General features: G+C 48.6%; 1 protein-coding gene across 12 annotated transcripts in view; it reads left to right on the top strand.

Moving 5' to 3' along the window:
• COBL (cordon-bleu WH2 repeat protein) overlaps positions 1-16309 on the top strand; it is a 239997-nt gene that overhangs the window by 53827 nt on the left and 169861 nt on the right. The gene's annotated exons all lie outside the window — the stretch shown is intronic.

Below are 16309 nucleotides of genomic sequence, written 5' to 3'. Positions count from 1 at the left end.
TTTGAAGCCGAGGTCCTTTTTCTGGACTGTATTCTTTTTCCTCTGTGCGTTTGGGAAGAGGTCCCGACGGCAAGCAGATTCAGGGACAAGCATCTGCGCGTCGTTGAAGCACGGGGTTGCACGACGTTGCGCGTGTGTTTCCGCCCGGGAACCATCCCCGTCATCCACTTTCCGTCCCTTTCAAAAGTCCTCTCTCTTTGCCACTCACCGCCGATCTGCTTTCTGCCATGGGAGGCGAGTTGCGCCTGGTCTAGAATCTTCTCTGAGTGGCGCTGAGTAGTCTCTACTTTCTTCCCTCTAGTTCTTTCCCTCCGCGTAAAGGTTTTGGTGACCGTTTGGGTCAGGATGTGTCTGTAGTTCATTTTGTTCACAGGAGGGTCCCACTTACGAATTTACAACAGCTTGCGTGTCCGTCCTGCGGTCGATGGACCTTTGGGTTGTTTCCAGGTTTGGGCCTCACGCAGAAAGCAGCTGTGAGCGTGCACTTGTGCCTCGGCGTGGACACTGATCCCTCGTCTCTTGGGCGGAATGGCTGGGTCGCATGGTCGGTGTACGGTTACCCGTTAAGAACCTCCCAGCTCTTTTGCAGGCCGAGGAACTGCCTTTCAGACCAGACACAGAGGCAAATTTCAGATGCCACGTCTGCCTTCAGGTTTCACCATGTTCTCGTGTGTGAAGCTTATTGAATTTTAAATGTAAATTATTTACTGGGGCCCTCAAGTGTGTCTCGTAGCTTCAGGAGTTTGAATAACTGTCTTAACTTCGAGAAGTGGGACCCAGCCAGCCAGGAACTGTAGCCTGGGCTGCAGGGGGGCCTCCTGAATGTGCCCAGACCTGGGGCGTGAGGCGCCGCTGCAAGGTCCAGGCCCTCTTCACTGGGGGGCCTTGCAGGCTGTGCACTAGCTGGCCCTGAGCGAGCCCCAGGGCCCCAGGAGGGAACTGAGAGAAACTTTCCTACCTTTCTGATTCGGCCGTTTTTTTTTTAACGTCATCATCATTCATTTTGAAATAGTCCACACCGTAAAAAAAATTGAAAGAGATAATTTTGTCGTCATCGTCTTGGTCACGCCCGGGGCATGTGGACGTTCCCTGGCCAGGGAGCAAACCCAAGCCACAGCAGCGACCTGCGCCACAGCAGCGACCTGCACCACAGCAGGGACAACCCAGATCCTTTACTGCTCTGCCACCAGGGAACTCCAGAAAAAGATAATCTTGGAAAAGATCACTTTTCAGGGGACGGCCCGACCTCGGTAGTGAACAGCCTTTGATGTGAAGACCCACTTGATTCTATTCAGTGGATGACTCTGACTTTAAAAAATGGAGTGTTTTCTCCTTTTAAAAACATGACGGCAGGTTTCAAACATACAGAAAACGTGTGTGTGTGTGTGTGTGTGTGTTTTGGCTTTTTGATTGTTTTATGGGTAAAGCCCACATGCTCTCCGTGCATTTGCAGAGTCTTCCACCTGCACTGCTGACTCAGAGCCGGGCTGACGTGCCCCTGGCCATCCTCTCGTCCTCCTTCCCGACCAAACCGACAGTGATCCCCTGAGAGCACTGAGCTTCCTGCCCTCCTTCAGCTGCCCAGGTTGTCTTCAAGGCGACTTAGAGCAGCTACCAAAGCGATGCTTCAGCTGAAGCTGCTGGCGGTCAACAACGCGTTTGGCTGCAGCCGCCTCTCTTCCCCGTCCCTTGTCTCTGTCCTCCTTTCTTCCGGCCTCTTCTTGTCACTCCAGCTCCCCGGTGAGTGTCAGGGTCTCCTCCTGGCAGCCGTCATCACAGGGCACAAGCTGTGCACCACGTATGCAGGGGAGGGACCCAACCCAGCAGAGGCCCCGCAGCGTGATGAAGCATGCACTCCAGGGCGCGTGGGGGCGGCGGGATGTCCATGAGCGGGTGGCTGAACAAGGAGCCCGCGGACATCGTTGGGGTGGGGTGATTTTGTGTTTGGTGTTGTCATTTTAACCAGAGCCACTGCAGCTCAGAGATGAGGGAGCCTGAGGTGGTGAGGGAGGAAGGGGGTCTGGTGACCAGGGTGTGACATCTGACCTGTCGCCTCTGAGTTTTGTAAAAGGCCATGCCCACCCTTCCACACCCCTCCCTCTGTGTCTGCATTTGAGGTGCACTGGCTGCTGGGCTGGGACAGGTCAGGGAGGCCGAGCACAGGCCATCTGGGACCACGCACGGGCTCCTCCGGCCGACCCCTGAGCTGGGCCCGCTCACGTCTCAGGGCAGGGAGGGACCTCTGCCGTCATCCTGTCTGCTTCGCCTGTCACCTCAGAACCCAGGTTCCCCATCGATGAACAGTTGAGGAAAGGAGTTCCCATTGCGGCTTAGCAGGTTAAGGACCTTGTGGTGTCTCCATGAGGATGCGGGTTCAATCCCTGGCCTCACTCGCTGGCTAAGGACCCAACATTGCCGCGAGCTGTGGTGTAGGTCTCGATGCAGCTTGGATCCTGCATCCTGTGGCTGTGGTGCAGATCGCAGCTGCAGCTCTGATTCGATCCCTGGCCCAGGAAGGTCCATATGCCGCAGGTGCGGCCCTAAAAAGACAAAAAAAGAAGAAAACAAGGAAGACCCAGTGAGATGTGCTGGTGGCCCTTGGGGTCCTGGGGTGACTTGGAGCAGGGTGTCCCATCGTGGCCCTGCGAGGCCCTGTAGAGCCCCTTGTGTTTGCTCGCATGCAGAGTTGGCCTTGCAAGAACACTGCCCCTCCAGATAGGCTCCCACATGCGGCCCGTCCGAGATCCTGGCGGCTCGAGAGGGTCCCTTCCCCGCCCTGTCTGTGGTGCCCCGACCCTGCTGCCCAGGCACTCACATTTCCCTGGGTCTCATCGGTTGTGTTGCAGCCTGGGTACCAGGCCAGTATAGGAACAGAGAGCCAGCTGGGCCGGGGACACAGAGGGAGGGGATGTGTCAGCCGTGAAACAAGTCTACATGCCGCGAGGGGACATCAGCTTTGCCTTTGTGTGTCTGACAAGCTGGGCGGAAAGGGAAACGCTGATTCTGTAGTTCTCATCCCGGAAAGTGGGACAGGCTCTGCTCCCAGAGGAGGCCTCGCGCCCCAGCGCCGAGGTCACTGAGTACGCGCAGTGCTTGCTTCTGCTCCCCGCTGCCACCTGCCTCGCATGGCTTCCTGGAGATGCTCACTTCCGACAGACATTGTCAGCGCACCTACTGTGTGTGTGGGGGGTGACGGCCATGGCTGACAGAGCAGAAGGAGCCTTTCGTGTGGCCAGGTCCCTGTGGGTTCCACTCTGTGGGTGCCACATTCTGAGGGGTTCCTCTCCGCAGGAGGCTGTGGGTGAGGAAGGAAAGAGGAGGAATGCCGTTTGTCTTTCTTCTTATCGGTGTACCTGCGGCATGTGGAAGTTCCTGGACTAGGGTTGAATTGGAGCTGCCGCTGTGACCCATGGTAGGTCAGAGCCACATCTTGTGGCAGCGTGGGATCCTTCACCCACTGAGCGAGGCCAAGGATCAAACCTGCATCCTCAAGGATACCGGTAGGGTTTTTAACCCACTAAGCCACAACGGGAACTCAGAGGAGGAACTTGTGACGTGTGACAGAGATGGAATGGATGGACTGGTGACCAGTTGCAGGTGCAGCATGAAGAGAGAAAAGGCAGTATGGCCTGTGGACGGTGACGACGAGAGCAGCTGACATTTGAGGGGGGCTCTGCCAATCCCTGGGGATGGCCCAGAGGTTCCATGGTCCACAGAGTCCCATGGGGAGGGCAGGACAGGTCATCAGCCTCCTTTGCGGTGGCTCAGGGTGAGGCAGAGACGTGTTCAAAGTCACGCAGCTGAAAGTGGCCATGCCACTCAGGTCACTGTCTGACTGGGAGCCCTGGGTGGGGACAAAGCGAGATCTGGAGCCTGGAGGGAGCCATGCCTCTGGAGCAGGTGCAGAGCTCCCATTCTTACTTGGGGCGGGGTGTGACGGTGGGGTCATAGAGCCTCGGGCTCTGATCTGGCGGGGTGGCCACCTAGCGCCCATGGCAGGAGGGCATCCTGTGGGGCTGAGCTCTTCATTTCGGTCCACCAAAGATGCCATGGCCTGGGTGGACCAGGAACGCTCCCTCCATCCAGGATGGCCAATCCTAGGGACACCTGCTAGGTGAATTTCAGATAAACGACTGATGAGCTTCCATGTAAGTATGTCTCACACCATCACTGTTTATCCGATGCTCCCATGTGACGGGCAGCTGGCTCTTCCCTCTGTTATCCACCAGCATCAGAGAACCAAGATCCCAGTCTGGAAAACCAGGCCAATTGATTGGTGTCACTGTCATCACAGCCCTGAGAGAGAGAGAGAGAGAGAGAGAGAGAGAGAGAGAGAGAGAGAGAGAGAGTGTGTGTGTGTGTGTGTGTGTGAAGGGAAGGCAGAGGGAGCACCGGTGTCTGGAAGATTCTGGCAGCAAAGGACTGAGATGGGGGTGAGGGGAAGCCTGGAGCCAGATGGCATAGGAGTGGGTCCTTGGAGGGCTGGCAGGGCGCGCTGTGACTCAGCTGGCGAGGTGGGTTTGGCGAGCAGGCAGTGAGAGGCAGTTGGGTATTGATTGTCCTGAAGGTACCTGGTGGCAAGGGTGAGGGGCACCTTGCAAAACGACCCAGTGACAGACTCCTTTGTTGTTTGGGACAGAGAATCAGCGAAAAAGGAAAGCAGCGGACCCGGTCATAGTCGTTCGCTACCTGCTGCTCGTGGAAATGTCCTCCCCTGGACCCCAGCTGCGGCGGGTGGGCTGGGAGAGTTGATCCCAACGCCGACATTCTCTGCCCTCTTTCTTGCCCACCTGTTTCTGTGCCATTGCTGCTCACAAGTGAACTCAGTGAGCTTTGACCTCTAATAATTATTTCAGATTGTTCTTTGAAGAAACAACCAAAGAGTTCCCTTTGTGGCTCAGCAAGTTAAGGACCCTGAGGATGTGGGTTTGATCCGTGGCCTCACTCAGTGGGTGAAGGATCCAGCATTGCCGCAAGCTGCAGCATAGGTCACAGATCCGGTGTGGCTGTGGCTGTGGTGTAGGCAGGCAGCTGTAGCTCTGATTCGACCCCTGGCCTGGGAACTTCCACATGCCACAGGTGCAGCCCTAAAAAAAGAGAAAGAGGAAAAAAAAAGGCAGCCACAATTCATCCTTGCATGCAGTTAGCTGGTGAGGAAGGATTTTTCCATGATGTCTATCTGCAGACTGGTACTTGAATCCAGTTCTTTTTTTTTTTTTTCCTTGTTTTCTAAATTTCCTTTTTTACATTAAGGAGGAGTCAGCGTGACCTCTTTGGGGTCCGGTTCTGTGAATTTCAACCACACTCTTGGATCTGTACTGACAGCCCTGCCATCGGGGCTCTCACATGCCTCCCGCGTGGTCTCCCTGGTGACCCCTGGTCTGTTCTCCAGTGCTACCATTCTGCCTTCCGAGGACGCCACGCACATGTCGTCATGCACGAAGTGTCCTTTGGAGACGGACTTTCCCTCGGCAGCCACCCCGGAGATTCAGCTTCTTGCAGTAGCGGCTCATGTACCTTTTGGGGAGTAGCGCTCCGTTGTGAGCCTCCACCCGGTGAAGGACCCGGGGGTTTCCTCTGTCTTGTGATTGTGTTTTGAGCTGCAGTAAATGTTCCTGGCCTGGGGTTTCTGTGAACTTAATTGTCCCTTTCTCTAGGGTAAGTGCTCAGGAGGGGGACATACCAACAGACTCAGAGGGTGTGTGTTTCGCTGTTTAGAAACTGCCTAACTGTTTTCCAGGCTGGCTGTACCGTTTTGCGTTCCCACCAGGAGCGGATGGGACTTCCGATGGCTTCGTGTTCTCACCCGAGTTTGGTGTTTCCAAGACTTCCTTGGGGCCATTCTCGTAGGTGTGCTGTGGCTAATGGGGTTGGGCATTTGCCGTGGGCTGTTTACCATCCATCCATCTCCTTTAGTGACATCTATGTTCCAGTCTTTTGTCTAGTTTTTGATTGGATCATTTCTTACGTTGTAGTTCAAAGATCCTTCATTGAATATGTGATTTGCAAGTATTTTTCTCTCAGTCTGTGGCCTGTCCTTTTTCCTCTTTTTACACTCTTAAGGAGGTGAGAAGTGTTTAAGTGTGAGGAAGCCCATCGTTTTTGCACTTCATGCTTTGGGTGCCATGCATGGGAACTGCTGCTTAACCCAGACCATAAAGCTTTCCGCTCATGTTTTTACTTTTACGTGTAGCTTTATGATTCCTTTTGCACTAATTTCCGTCTAAGGTGCTAGATTTTATCTCAGAGTTCTTCCTCCTCTCTTCTTTGCTATCTTTTTCTCTGGCACAGGGTGTCCAGTGGTTCTAACACTGCTGTTGAGAAGACTCTTATTTGTCTATCAAATTGTTTTTGCTCATTTCTCTCTATTCAGGGTAGATTCCTTCAACCTTCTTCTTTTTCAAAATTATCTGGGCTATTCGCATTTCTTTGCCTTTCCGTAAACATTTTGGAGTCAGTTTATTTATATCTGCAAAAAAAAAAAAAATCATACCTGAAATTCTGTTAAATCCGTAAGACATTTTAATACCTAAATATTTTACATTTTTTAGAGTCATCATAAGTGGAACTTGAAATTTCAAGTTTCTAGTTGTTCATTGGTGTTGTGTAGAAGTAGAATTGATTTGTGATGACCCTGTCACCTGTGACCTTGCTAAACTCATTCATTATTTGTATGAGTTTTTGTTTGGGTTTCTGTTTGTTTTTTGGTTGGTTTTCATTGTTTTGTTTTGTTTTGTTTTTTCCAGATTCTTCAGGATTGTCTATGTATGCCTAGAAAATATGTTTTTATTTCTTTCTTTCCAATCCTCATGCCTTTTATTTCTTTTTCTTTTCTTATTGCACAGTGTGGGCTTCCAGCTTGAGGTCGTAGAGGAGAATGAGCGTCTACGTCCTTGCCTGGCTCCTGGTCTTGGGAAGAAAGCACTTACCCTTTAGTACCATTTAGTCTAATACCAACTGCAGGCTTCTTGTGTAGGACATTCCCTTCTAGTCCTAGTTTGCTGAGAGCTGTTGATGTTGAAATAGGCCAAATGCTTTTCTTTGTTGTAATTAGTATGTTCAAGTGATGTTTCTTCTGTGGATGGTCAATGTGAATTACATTTATTTATTTTCAAATATTGAACCAGCCTTGCATTCCTGAGATAAAATCCACTTGGTAGTAGAGTATTCTTCTTTTTAGATATCACAGATTCTGTTTGCTCATATTTTCTGAGGATTTTTGCATCTGTGTTCATAAGGGATATTTAACTTTTCTTTTCTTGTGATGTATTTGGTTTTGGCATCAGTGTACTATTGGTCTCATGTAACAATTTGAGAAGTGTCCCCTCTGCTTCCATTTTCTGGAAAATGTTAAGTAGAATTGGTATACCTTTTTTTCCCTTAAATGTTTAGTAGAATCTGCCAGTGAAACAATATGGGCAGATTCCTTTCACATGTTCTTAACTATAAATTCAAAAAAAAAAGTTTTTAAAGTATATTTGGGAATACCTGTTTCATTCTCATGAGGTTTTGGAGGTCAGTGATTTTGAGGAACTGGTCTATTTCAGGTAAGTTGTTTAGTCATGTTCACCGATGTGTGCAAGTCATCCCCTCACTGTTCTTTAGATGTCTGTGGTCTCTGTAGTGATATTTTCTCTGTCATTCTTCACATTACTTATTGGTATCTTCTCTCTTTTTTTGTCCTTCTTGTGATATATTTATCACTATTATTGATATTTACAAAGAACCAACTTTTGTTGTCATTTTCTCTATTTCTCTTTGTTTTCCCTGCCCTTATCTTTATTGTTGCCTGCCTCTTGAATGATTTAGTTTATTTTTTTCTTTTTTAATTTATGTGGCAGAACTCAGTTTACTGATTTGAGACATTTGTTTTCTAAAAATAAGCATTTGATGCTATGCATTTTCTTCCAAGCACTTCCTTAGTATCATCCCACCAATTTTAACTTATTTATTTATTTATGGTCAAGTCCTTGAAACTTACTCTTTATCTGATGGATTATTTAGAAGCATATTAGTTATAATACAAGCATTTTCCAAGTGCTTAGAAATATTATGGTTAGCTTTCTGTTATTGATTTCTAGTCTGATTCCAATATGGTTAGAGAACACACTTTATGTGCCTTCAACTATTTTTACATCTGGTAAGGTTTTTTTGGTGGCCCACAAGATGTTTTATCTTGGTGAATGTCCTGTGTGCACTAGACAGCAATGTGTTTTCTGCGATAGGTGGATGGAGTTGTAGAAATGTCAGTTAAATCTGGTTGGTTGATAGTGTTGTTCAGGTCTATATCCTATTGATTACGTATTAGTTATACTGATTACCAAGAGAGGACTGTTGTCTCAAAAGTTAATTGTAGATTTGTCTATTTCTCAGATGAAATCTGTCAGCATTTGTTTCATATATTTCAAAGCTTCTTTGCTTGATGCATTGAAGTTTAGGATTATTATGTCTTCTTGATGAATTGATCCTTTTACTATCATATAATATCCCTTTTTGTCCTTGGTAATTTTCTTGAATCTGTCTGACATTTTCTCTTTGATATTAATATAGACCTTCCAGCATTCTTTCAGTTAATACTTGCATGGCATTTTTTTCCCATAATTTTCCTTTAAGTACTTATTTCATTACATTTAAAGTGAGTTTCTTAAAAATAGTATGTATTTGAAAATCCATCTCCTTGTTGAAGTGTTTGGACCATTCACAATATCATAATATCAGTCACAATATCAAACCATTATATTCCATTAAATAATTTATATGAATGAAGAATACTGACCTGTAGTTTTTATTGATATTCTTAAATGTAGGTTAACAATTTAGTTATTTTTTTCTTGCCTGCTCTGTATTCTTATTTTCCCTTTCCTGACTTCTTTTGAGTTATTTGAAAAATTTTACTGTCCTATTTACATTTTTCTGCTATGGTTTTTAAGTATATCCTTTGTTTAATTTCATGGGTTCTCTATGAATCGAAATATACAAACATTTCATAGTCTCCTTATCATTTCAGGTGGAATATGGATATTCTCTATGGTTATGTGTTATATCTATATTTTAAAGAATTAAAGAAGAGAGGAATAGTTTATTATGTTTTCCTAGATAATTATCATTTCTGGGAAATGATAAGTGCCCCTCATGTTCTAAGTTTCCTTCTCATATTGTTTTCATTCAATCTGAAGAATGTACTTTAGCGATTTTTTTAGACCAGTTCTGCTGGCTATGAATTCTCTTTGCCTTCATTTGAGAAGGTCTTTATTTCACCTTCATATGAGAAAGATATTCCCTAGATATAAATATCTGGGCTTATAGTTCTTTTCTTTCTGTACTTTCAAGCTCCTTTTCCACTTCCTTCTAGCTCTTTTAGTTTCTGTAGTCATTCATATCATTCTCATACAAGAAGTGTGGATTTATCTGGCTTTTCCTCATGATTTTTTCCTTGTCTTTATTTTTAGGTAGTTTGAGTATAGCATACTTGTGGGGGTTTATTTTTGTCTCGTATGCAGTTTATTGAACTTCGTGGCTCTGTAGGCTTATGTCTTTCATTCAATATGGAGAGTTTTCCGTCATTGTTTCTTAACATATTTTTTTCTGCAACACGTTTCTTCTCCTCTCTTTCTGGAACTCTGTCAACATGCATATTAAACCTTTTAGTGTTGTCTGATGGGTTCCCGAGTCTGTTCATTTTTGTCAGTCATTTCTGTTTAGATTATTCAAATTGGAGAGTTTATGTTGACACGTATGTGAAATCAGCACATCTGCTCTTGAACCTATCTAATGAATTTTTAATTTCAGTGATCGTATTTTCAAATCTTAAATTTCCTTTTGGTTTTTCTTTGGGGCTTCTGTTTCTTTGCTGTGACTTCCTGTGTTGCCACTCATTTCAAATGTGTTAGCTCTTACTTGTTGGAGAGCATTTATAGCAGTTGCTCGAAAGTCTCCACCAGACAATTCCAATCAATGGGTCATCTCAGTATGGCATCTAGTGGTTGTCTTTTCCCCTTATGAATTGAAATGAGAAAATTTGGATTGTTTCCTAGACCCCTTGAATATTATGTTACGCTATTCTGACTTTTATTTAAATCTTATGGGAATATTGCTCCCTTTGTTTTATCAAGCAATTGACTCAATTGAGCTCAGCCTAAAATTTCTGCCATGCTTTCCATGGTTACTGTTTCTGTGTCATTTCCGCTTACAAAGCTTTCAGCTCTTTCCCATGTTTGGAAAGTCTGGGACCTGGCAGGTCGTTTGTCTCATAGTCCAGTACTCAAAGCACATGGTTGCTACTAAGAGTCAGGTCCACATATGTGCACTTTGGAGATGCTTCTGGGAGTCAATACAGTGATAGACCTCATGGAGTTTTCTGAGCTCCTCCTTCCCCACGGTCTCCCAGGGCTGTCTGCTTCTCTAGGCTCTCTGTCTGGGTCCTCCAGCCAGAAAACCAGGGATCCGTTTACCATGCTCTGAGGTGCACATCCTGTGCCTGCCCACTTTGAGGGCAAAGCAGCAGAAGGACAGAGAGGGGAAAAGCAGTGGGGTTTACCCCACCCTCTTGGAACCACAGCTCCTCTCTCTTACAGCATCTGGGTCCTTTGGGCCCACCCAGCACCTCTGCCTCCACGGGGCTGTTTGGGGTGGGAGCTGAGCATTCAGGAGTATTCCTCACTCTCTCTGAGCACTGGGGAACCCGCTCTTGCTCCTGGAGCAGGCCTAAGAGAGTTTCTCCTGGCCATACTCTGTCCCTGCCTTTGCCCTCTGCAGACTTCCAGCTGCATCGAGTCCAGGACTGGAAAAAAGCAAACCAAGCACTTGTTTGGTGGCACTGATAATTCCAGGCTTTATCCCCAATTCACCGGTTACTGTTTATTTCTCCGAGTTCCCAGGTCACTGCTCTGTGCCTCTGGCCAGGCTCTATCACTGCACTGAGTCCCAGGGACAGGACGTAGTGCGCTTATTCCCTCAGAGCCACCACTGGCTTTTTCCTCTAACATCCATGTGCCTGGTACATCCAGACAGCAGAATATTATTCGACAGCAAAAGGAAGTGAGCTACGAGGCCAAGAAAGACATGAAGAACCTTAAAAGCATTACTAAGTGAAAGACGTTCATCTGAAAAGACCACACACTGGGACTCTTTTTTGGTCTTTTTGCCATTTTTCTTGGGCCGCTCCAGTGGCATATGGACGTTCCCAGGCCAGGGGTCCAATCAGAGCTGTAGCTGCCAGCATATGCCAGAGCCACAGCAATGCGGGATCTGAGCCGTGTCTGCGAACTACACCACAGCCCACGGCAACGCCGGGTCCTTAACCCACTGAGCGAGGCCAGGGATCGAACCCACAACCTCATGGTTCCTAGTCGGATTCGTTAACCACTTAGCCACCACGGGAACTCCTGGGACTCTTAATATATGACTTTCTAGAAAAGACAAAACTACAGAGACAGTAAAAAGACGAGTGGCTGCCTGGTTAAGGAGTTAGGGAGAAGAGGAAGGATGACATGGGGGACTAAGTGTCATCTAATTGGTGTCACTGCTCCGTACAACACTGTCACAGTGGAGGCATCCTTGTATATTTGTCTAAACCCCTACAATCTGTAACCCCAGCGTTTCAGGGTGATAATGATGCTAATGCAGGTTGATCAGTTCCGACAAAGGTACCACTGTGCTGCAGGTGGTGCTGGTGGCAGAGGCTGTGGTGGGGAGGACAGGGGCTTCTTTGAGAAATTGCTGTGCTTCTGCTGATTTTTGCTGTAAATCTAAAACTGCGCCAGGAGTTTCTGCTGTGGCTCAACAGGATCAGCAGTGTCTCTGCAGTGCCAGGACACAGGTTCAATCCCTGGCTGGGCACAGTGAGTTAAAAGGATCCAGAGTTACCGCAGATGTGGCGTTAGGTGGCCACTGTGGCTCAGATCTGATCCCTGGCTGAAGCATTCCACATGCCACAGGGTGGCCAAAAACAAACAAAAAAAAAACCCAAAAAACAAAAAGCTGCTCTAAAAAATAGTCTTATTTTACTTATTTATTTATTTGTCTTTTTGCCTTTTCTAGGGCCACACCCGTGGCATGTGGAGGTTCCCAGGCTAGGGGTCTAATCAGAGCTGCAGCCACAGCCCTACACCAGAGCCACAGCAATGCAGGATACGAGCCGCCTCTGTGACCTACACCACAGCTCACGGCAATGCCAGATTCTTAACCCACTGAGCAAGGCCAGGGATCGAACCCGCAACCTCATGGTGCCTAGTCGGATTCGTTAACCTCTGTGCCACGACGTGAATTCCTAAAGCCTTATGTTAAAAAGACGTGTCAAAGCATCTCATATGAAAATAATAATTGTGGGGCTTAGTAAATACAGTTGAAAATTTCAGGCAGTTTATTCGAAAACAGGAAATAAAACTGTCAAAGAAAAAATAGTGCACCTCTGGAAATAGAGTCCTTTCATGCATGTGGTTTGTAGTGAGAGCGTGGCTGCCCACTAGCGTCCTCTGCATGTTTTCTGGATCCTTATTAGAATGACCTGCGTCTTGGTAGATCATTTTAGAAAACGTTGAAACTTCACGATTTAGCTTAGTATTTAAAATGCATGCAATGCCTTTCCTGGAAATTTGCAGTGTGGCCTCTCAGTAAATCACCGAGGTTTTCAAAAACCAAGTCCTGTGATCATTAGGCTCTCGGTGCTGAGCTGGTGGCAGGGTGGGGCCTGCTGGTAACAGGAGAATGACGACAGCTGTAGGGTTGCTCGCAGGCTCGGGAGAGGCGGTGTGCGCGTGCGCGGCAGCCGGGCCCCGCAGAGGGGGCCCAGTGGTCTCCAGGTTGAAATCCGCAAGGAAAACACGTCCCCTGCGGGGGGGCCCCCATCCAGGGTCTACAGCTGGTAGCTGCTGTTTTATTTTGTTGTGTCTGCCGGCGTTTTGCTTTTGGAGGAGCGCCCGGCAGAGGCTGCTCTGCGCTCCTGGCTCTGGAGCCGGAATCACGATCCGTCTAAATATAGCGCCCTTGTCTCCCGTGAGGCCGAAGGAGGGGATCGGTGGCCATAAATGGGAGCGCCTTCCCTGGGGCTGGTGCTCAATTCAGCTCATCTCGGGATCAGGTTCGCCCTGTTTGCTGCGCGTGTGCGTGGGAGTTTCTGTGAATGTGCGGCTTCTAAATTTATGTATCATTTGATACGAGTACTGACATCCTGGGGTTGCGGCGCTGGCACCCAGGTTGGCCACTATGGTTTTGGTCCGGAGATAGGATTGTCCTTTCGGCGTCCCCAGGGGCCGCACTTCTTGTCTCCTTGGCTGCCTGTAGGCACAGAGAGATAGGTAAAGACACAGAACGGATCCGTTCTGGGGTGTGGACCAACCACCCTCTCTCCCTTCACGAGGTCCCCACAGGCAGCTCTGGGATGTTCAAAAAGCTTGCAGAGAAGGGAGGTGGGCGCCCACCCCGCTCCTTCCTGACGCCTTGGGTCAGCTCGGTGCCCAGTGTGTGCACAGGATGCCACGGTAGTGGGTTCTCCTAGCAGCCTGGAAGGGGGGCCCTGTCGTCACCTGCATTTGACAGCATGGGAAGCGCAGTGGAGCGAGAGCGAGGCGTCCTCGCTGTGTCCAGCTGTCCGTCCACCGGGCCACCGACTGTCTGTCCATCTGTTATTTGTTATCAGTTGTACACACGTAGGTCACTGAGGCAAATCAAGATCACAATTTTTTCCTAATTAAGGATGACATATGTGGGAGTAAAAGATTGCATATAGAGTAAAAAATAAATGACACTTTATCTGAAAGAAAAATTTTAAATAGCTTTTTTAATCATATTTCTAAAATAAAAAAAAGTGACTATGACTGTAATTGGGGAAAAAACTAACAAGTTATTTCAAATATGGTTTCTCGGATTCTTTGTGAAGTTGTCTGTCTTACACTTCTGAAAAATTAAAGATAGTCTCTCCTTCTGGAGTTGGGTTCTGGATTGGGTAGGTGGGAATGGGGCAGGAAGGAGGAAAGGAGTCAGCCTTCGGAAGAGGGAGCAGGAGGGGCTGGAGAAAGAGCAGCAGGGACAGAAAACCAGGGACCAAGAGGCCCGCTGCGGGGGAGGGGATGGGGTACGCACTCTCGGATAGGAGGGGTGCTGGCTCTCCTGCTGGCTGAAGCAGCGCACAGGAAACAGCGCCCCCACCCTCCTGTGGTTCAGGGGTCCTCTCTGCAGCCTCCCGCATCTACCCCAGAGGACGTTTCCCAGGAAAAAGAAGGAAGCTCAGGGCCAATGAAGATTAAATAAGATGATGAGGGCAGCTTTGCTAACACAGGGAACCGCCCAAACCCTCCCAGGGCAGGTCGGAGAAGAAAGGGGGGAACTGGTGGCTCCAGAATGTCATCAGGCTCCCCAGACACTCTGGCTGGAAAAAAAAAGAAAAAAAAAAAGAGAGATCGTTGCCTTTATTTTCCACCGTGAGGTGACAGCTGGAACTTCTAACCCCTGGATGAGTTTTTAAATAGGCATCATTCTTAACGGCAGTGTCGTTGATCTGCGGCGTTGTGTCACTTCTGCAGCCCAGCACAGGGACCCCGTCACACGCGTGTCCTTTCCCTCTCTCGTATTATCTTCCACGGACCGCACAGCAGGAGCTCGTTGCTTATCCTTCCTAAACGTGAGAGTTGACACCTACCAACCCCAGACTCCCTGTCCACCCCACTCCCTCCTCCTTGGCAACACTAGTCTGTTCTCTAGGTCTTGGATTGTTCTAAACTCACTTGGGGGGGGGGGCGCAGGGGACGCTTCCAGCTGATGCGGCTGCTGTTGCTGCATCAGTCTCCCCTCCCCCAGTGACTCAGGTCCCAGCAGCCCGGGCGCCTGTAATTTTGCAAGCTTCCCACATGATCCCAGGGGGCTCCAGCGTCTCCCCGGCCTCTGCCTGCCCATCTGCTCCCAGATGGTGATGGTGGAGACACCGATTTGCAGGCACGACTCCTTGTCTTTGCTGGGGCTTCACGCCCCAGCCCTCCCTCCCCCCGTATCTGCTCTGGGGACAGGGGAGGCAATGGGCTGGGAACCCCAGGGGCCAACACTGAGGCACAGTTCAGCCCTGTTGGCCGTGGCCTCATCAGATCCATCTGGAAGTGTGGGTTCCCCACCAATCTACAGGTTCTTATTGTGAGAAGGGGATTCTGAACCTCGTCCCTGAGAACTGCTTCAGCTTCACGCAGCGTGACTGCAGAGACACATACTCAGGGGCTCGAGGAGATTTCTACCTCAAAGATGGACCCAAATGCGACTGGTTCTTGCATCTCCCTGGTGTCCGGCCGGGCCTTTCCTGCAGTGGGGGAGGCCTGCGGGCGTACTGGAGCTTCTCGCCGTGGATTTGATTGTTGAATTAGGCAAGGGAATGGTTTTCAAACAGGTCATGTTAGCTTGTCTCTCCGGTGAAGCTTTTAATTCATTTTAATTCATCTTGACTTTAAATGCTGGATTATTCCATTCACTATAAATACTCCATTAATGTAGCTGCCCGATTGCTCAGGAGGCAAGAGCTGCCTTTGGGGCAGGGTGATAATTTCCCTTCTACAATGCAAGCGAGTGTCAGAAGGTAAGTCAGCCTCAGTTACCTGGTTACCTGCTCTCTAGCACGGTTTTCTCAGGACTGTTCCTGCAGATGTGGGCTTGTTTCTTGGTAAAGGGGGAGATTTTTAAATTGTGGTGCCTGCTGTATTGCTCCCAACACCTTTTTCTTTTTGCTCTTTAAGGCTGAACCCACATCATATAGTGGTTCCCAGGCTAGGGGTCCTGTCGGAGCTTCAGCTGCCAGCCTATGCCACAGCCACAGCAATTTGGGATCTGAGCTGTATCTGCAACCTACACCACAGCTCACAGCAACGCTGGATGTTTAACCCACTGAGCAAGGCCAGGGATTAAACCTGCATCCTTTTTAGGTGGCTCTCTGCCTCCTAAGGAAACTTCATCCATCCATTCATTCATTCATTCATCCAGAGCAACCTACTTTGCCTTCCTTAAGCATTTACCTTAGGTTACACAAACGTAATCATATTCTTTCTCTTCCACCCTTTGGCTTCTGTACATTTTATCTAAATAACATGATCAGAACAGGCAGGTGCTGCTGGTACAAGCAGTGTGGGGCCAACAGAATCGCCCCTTGGGTGGACAGTCCCCAGGCTGGCAGAACTGTGGAGCCGCCGGCCGGAGGGCAGCCCCCCAGCTCCCAGGACAGTCGTGTGTGGCAGAGAGGGGTGGAGGAGACTGCAGCTGTCGAGAGAAGTCGAAAAAGTGCCGCAGGTCCCTGAGGGCTGTGTGCCCCCAGAGGACTTTGGGACTGTATCTTACCTAT

Source organism: Sus scrofa, chromosome 9, assembly GCF_054392235.1.
Source record: "Sus scrofa isolate SSC_HxYL_T2T_F1_AM1 chromosome 9, Sscrofa_HxYL_maternal_Yorkshire_Landrace_v2.0, whole genome shotgun sequence".
Lineage (NCBI taxonomy): Eukaryota > Metazoa > Chordata > Mammalia > Artiodactyla > Suidae > Sus > Sus scrofa.
The sequence above is the reverse complement of the archived record's forward strand: the minus strand, read 5'-3'. Positions and strand labels throughout refer to the sequence as shown.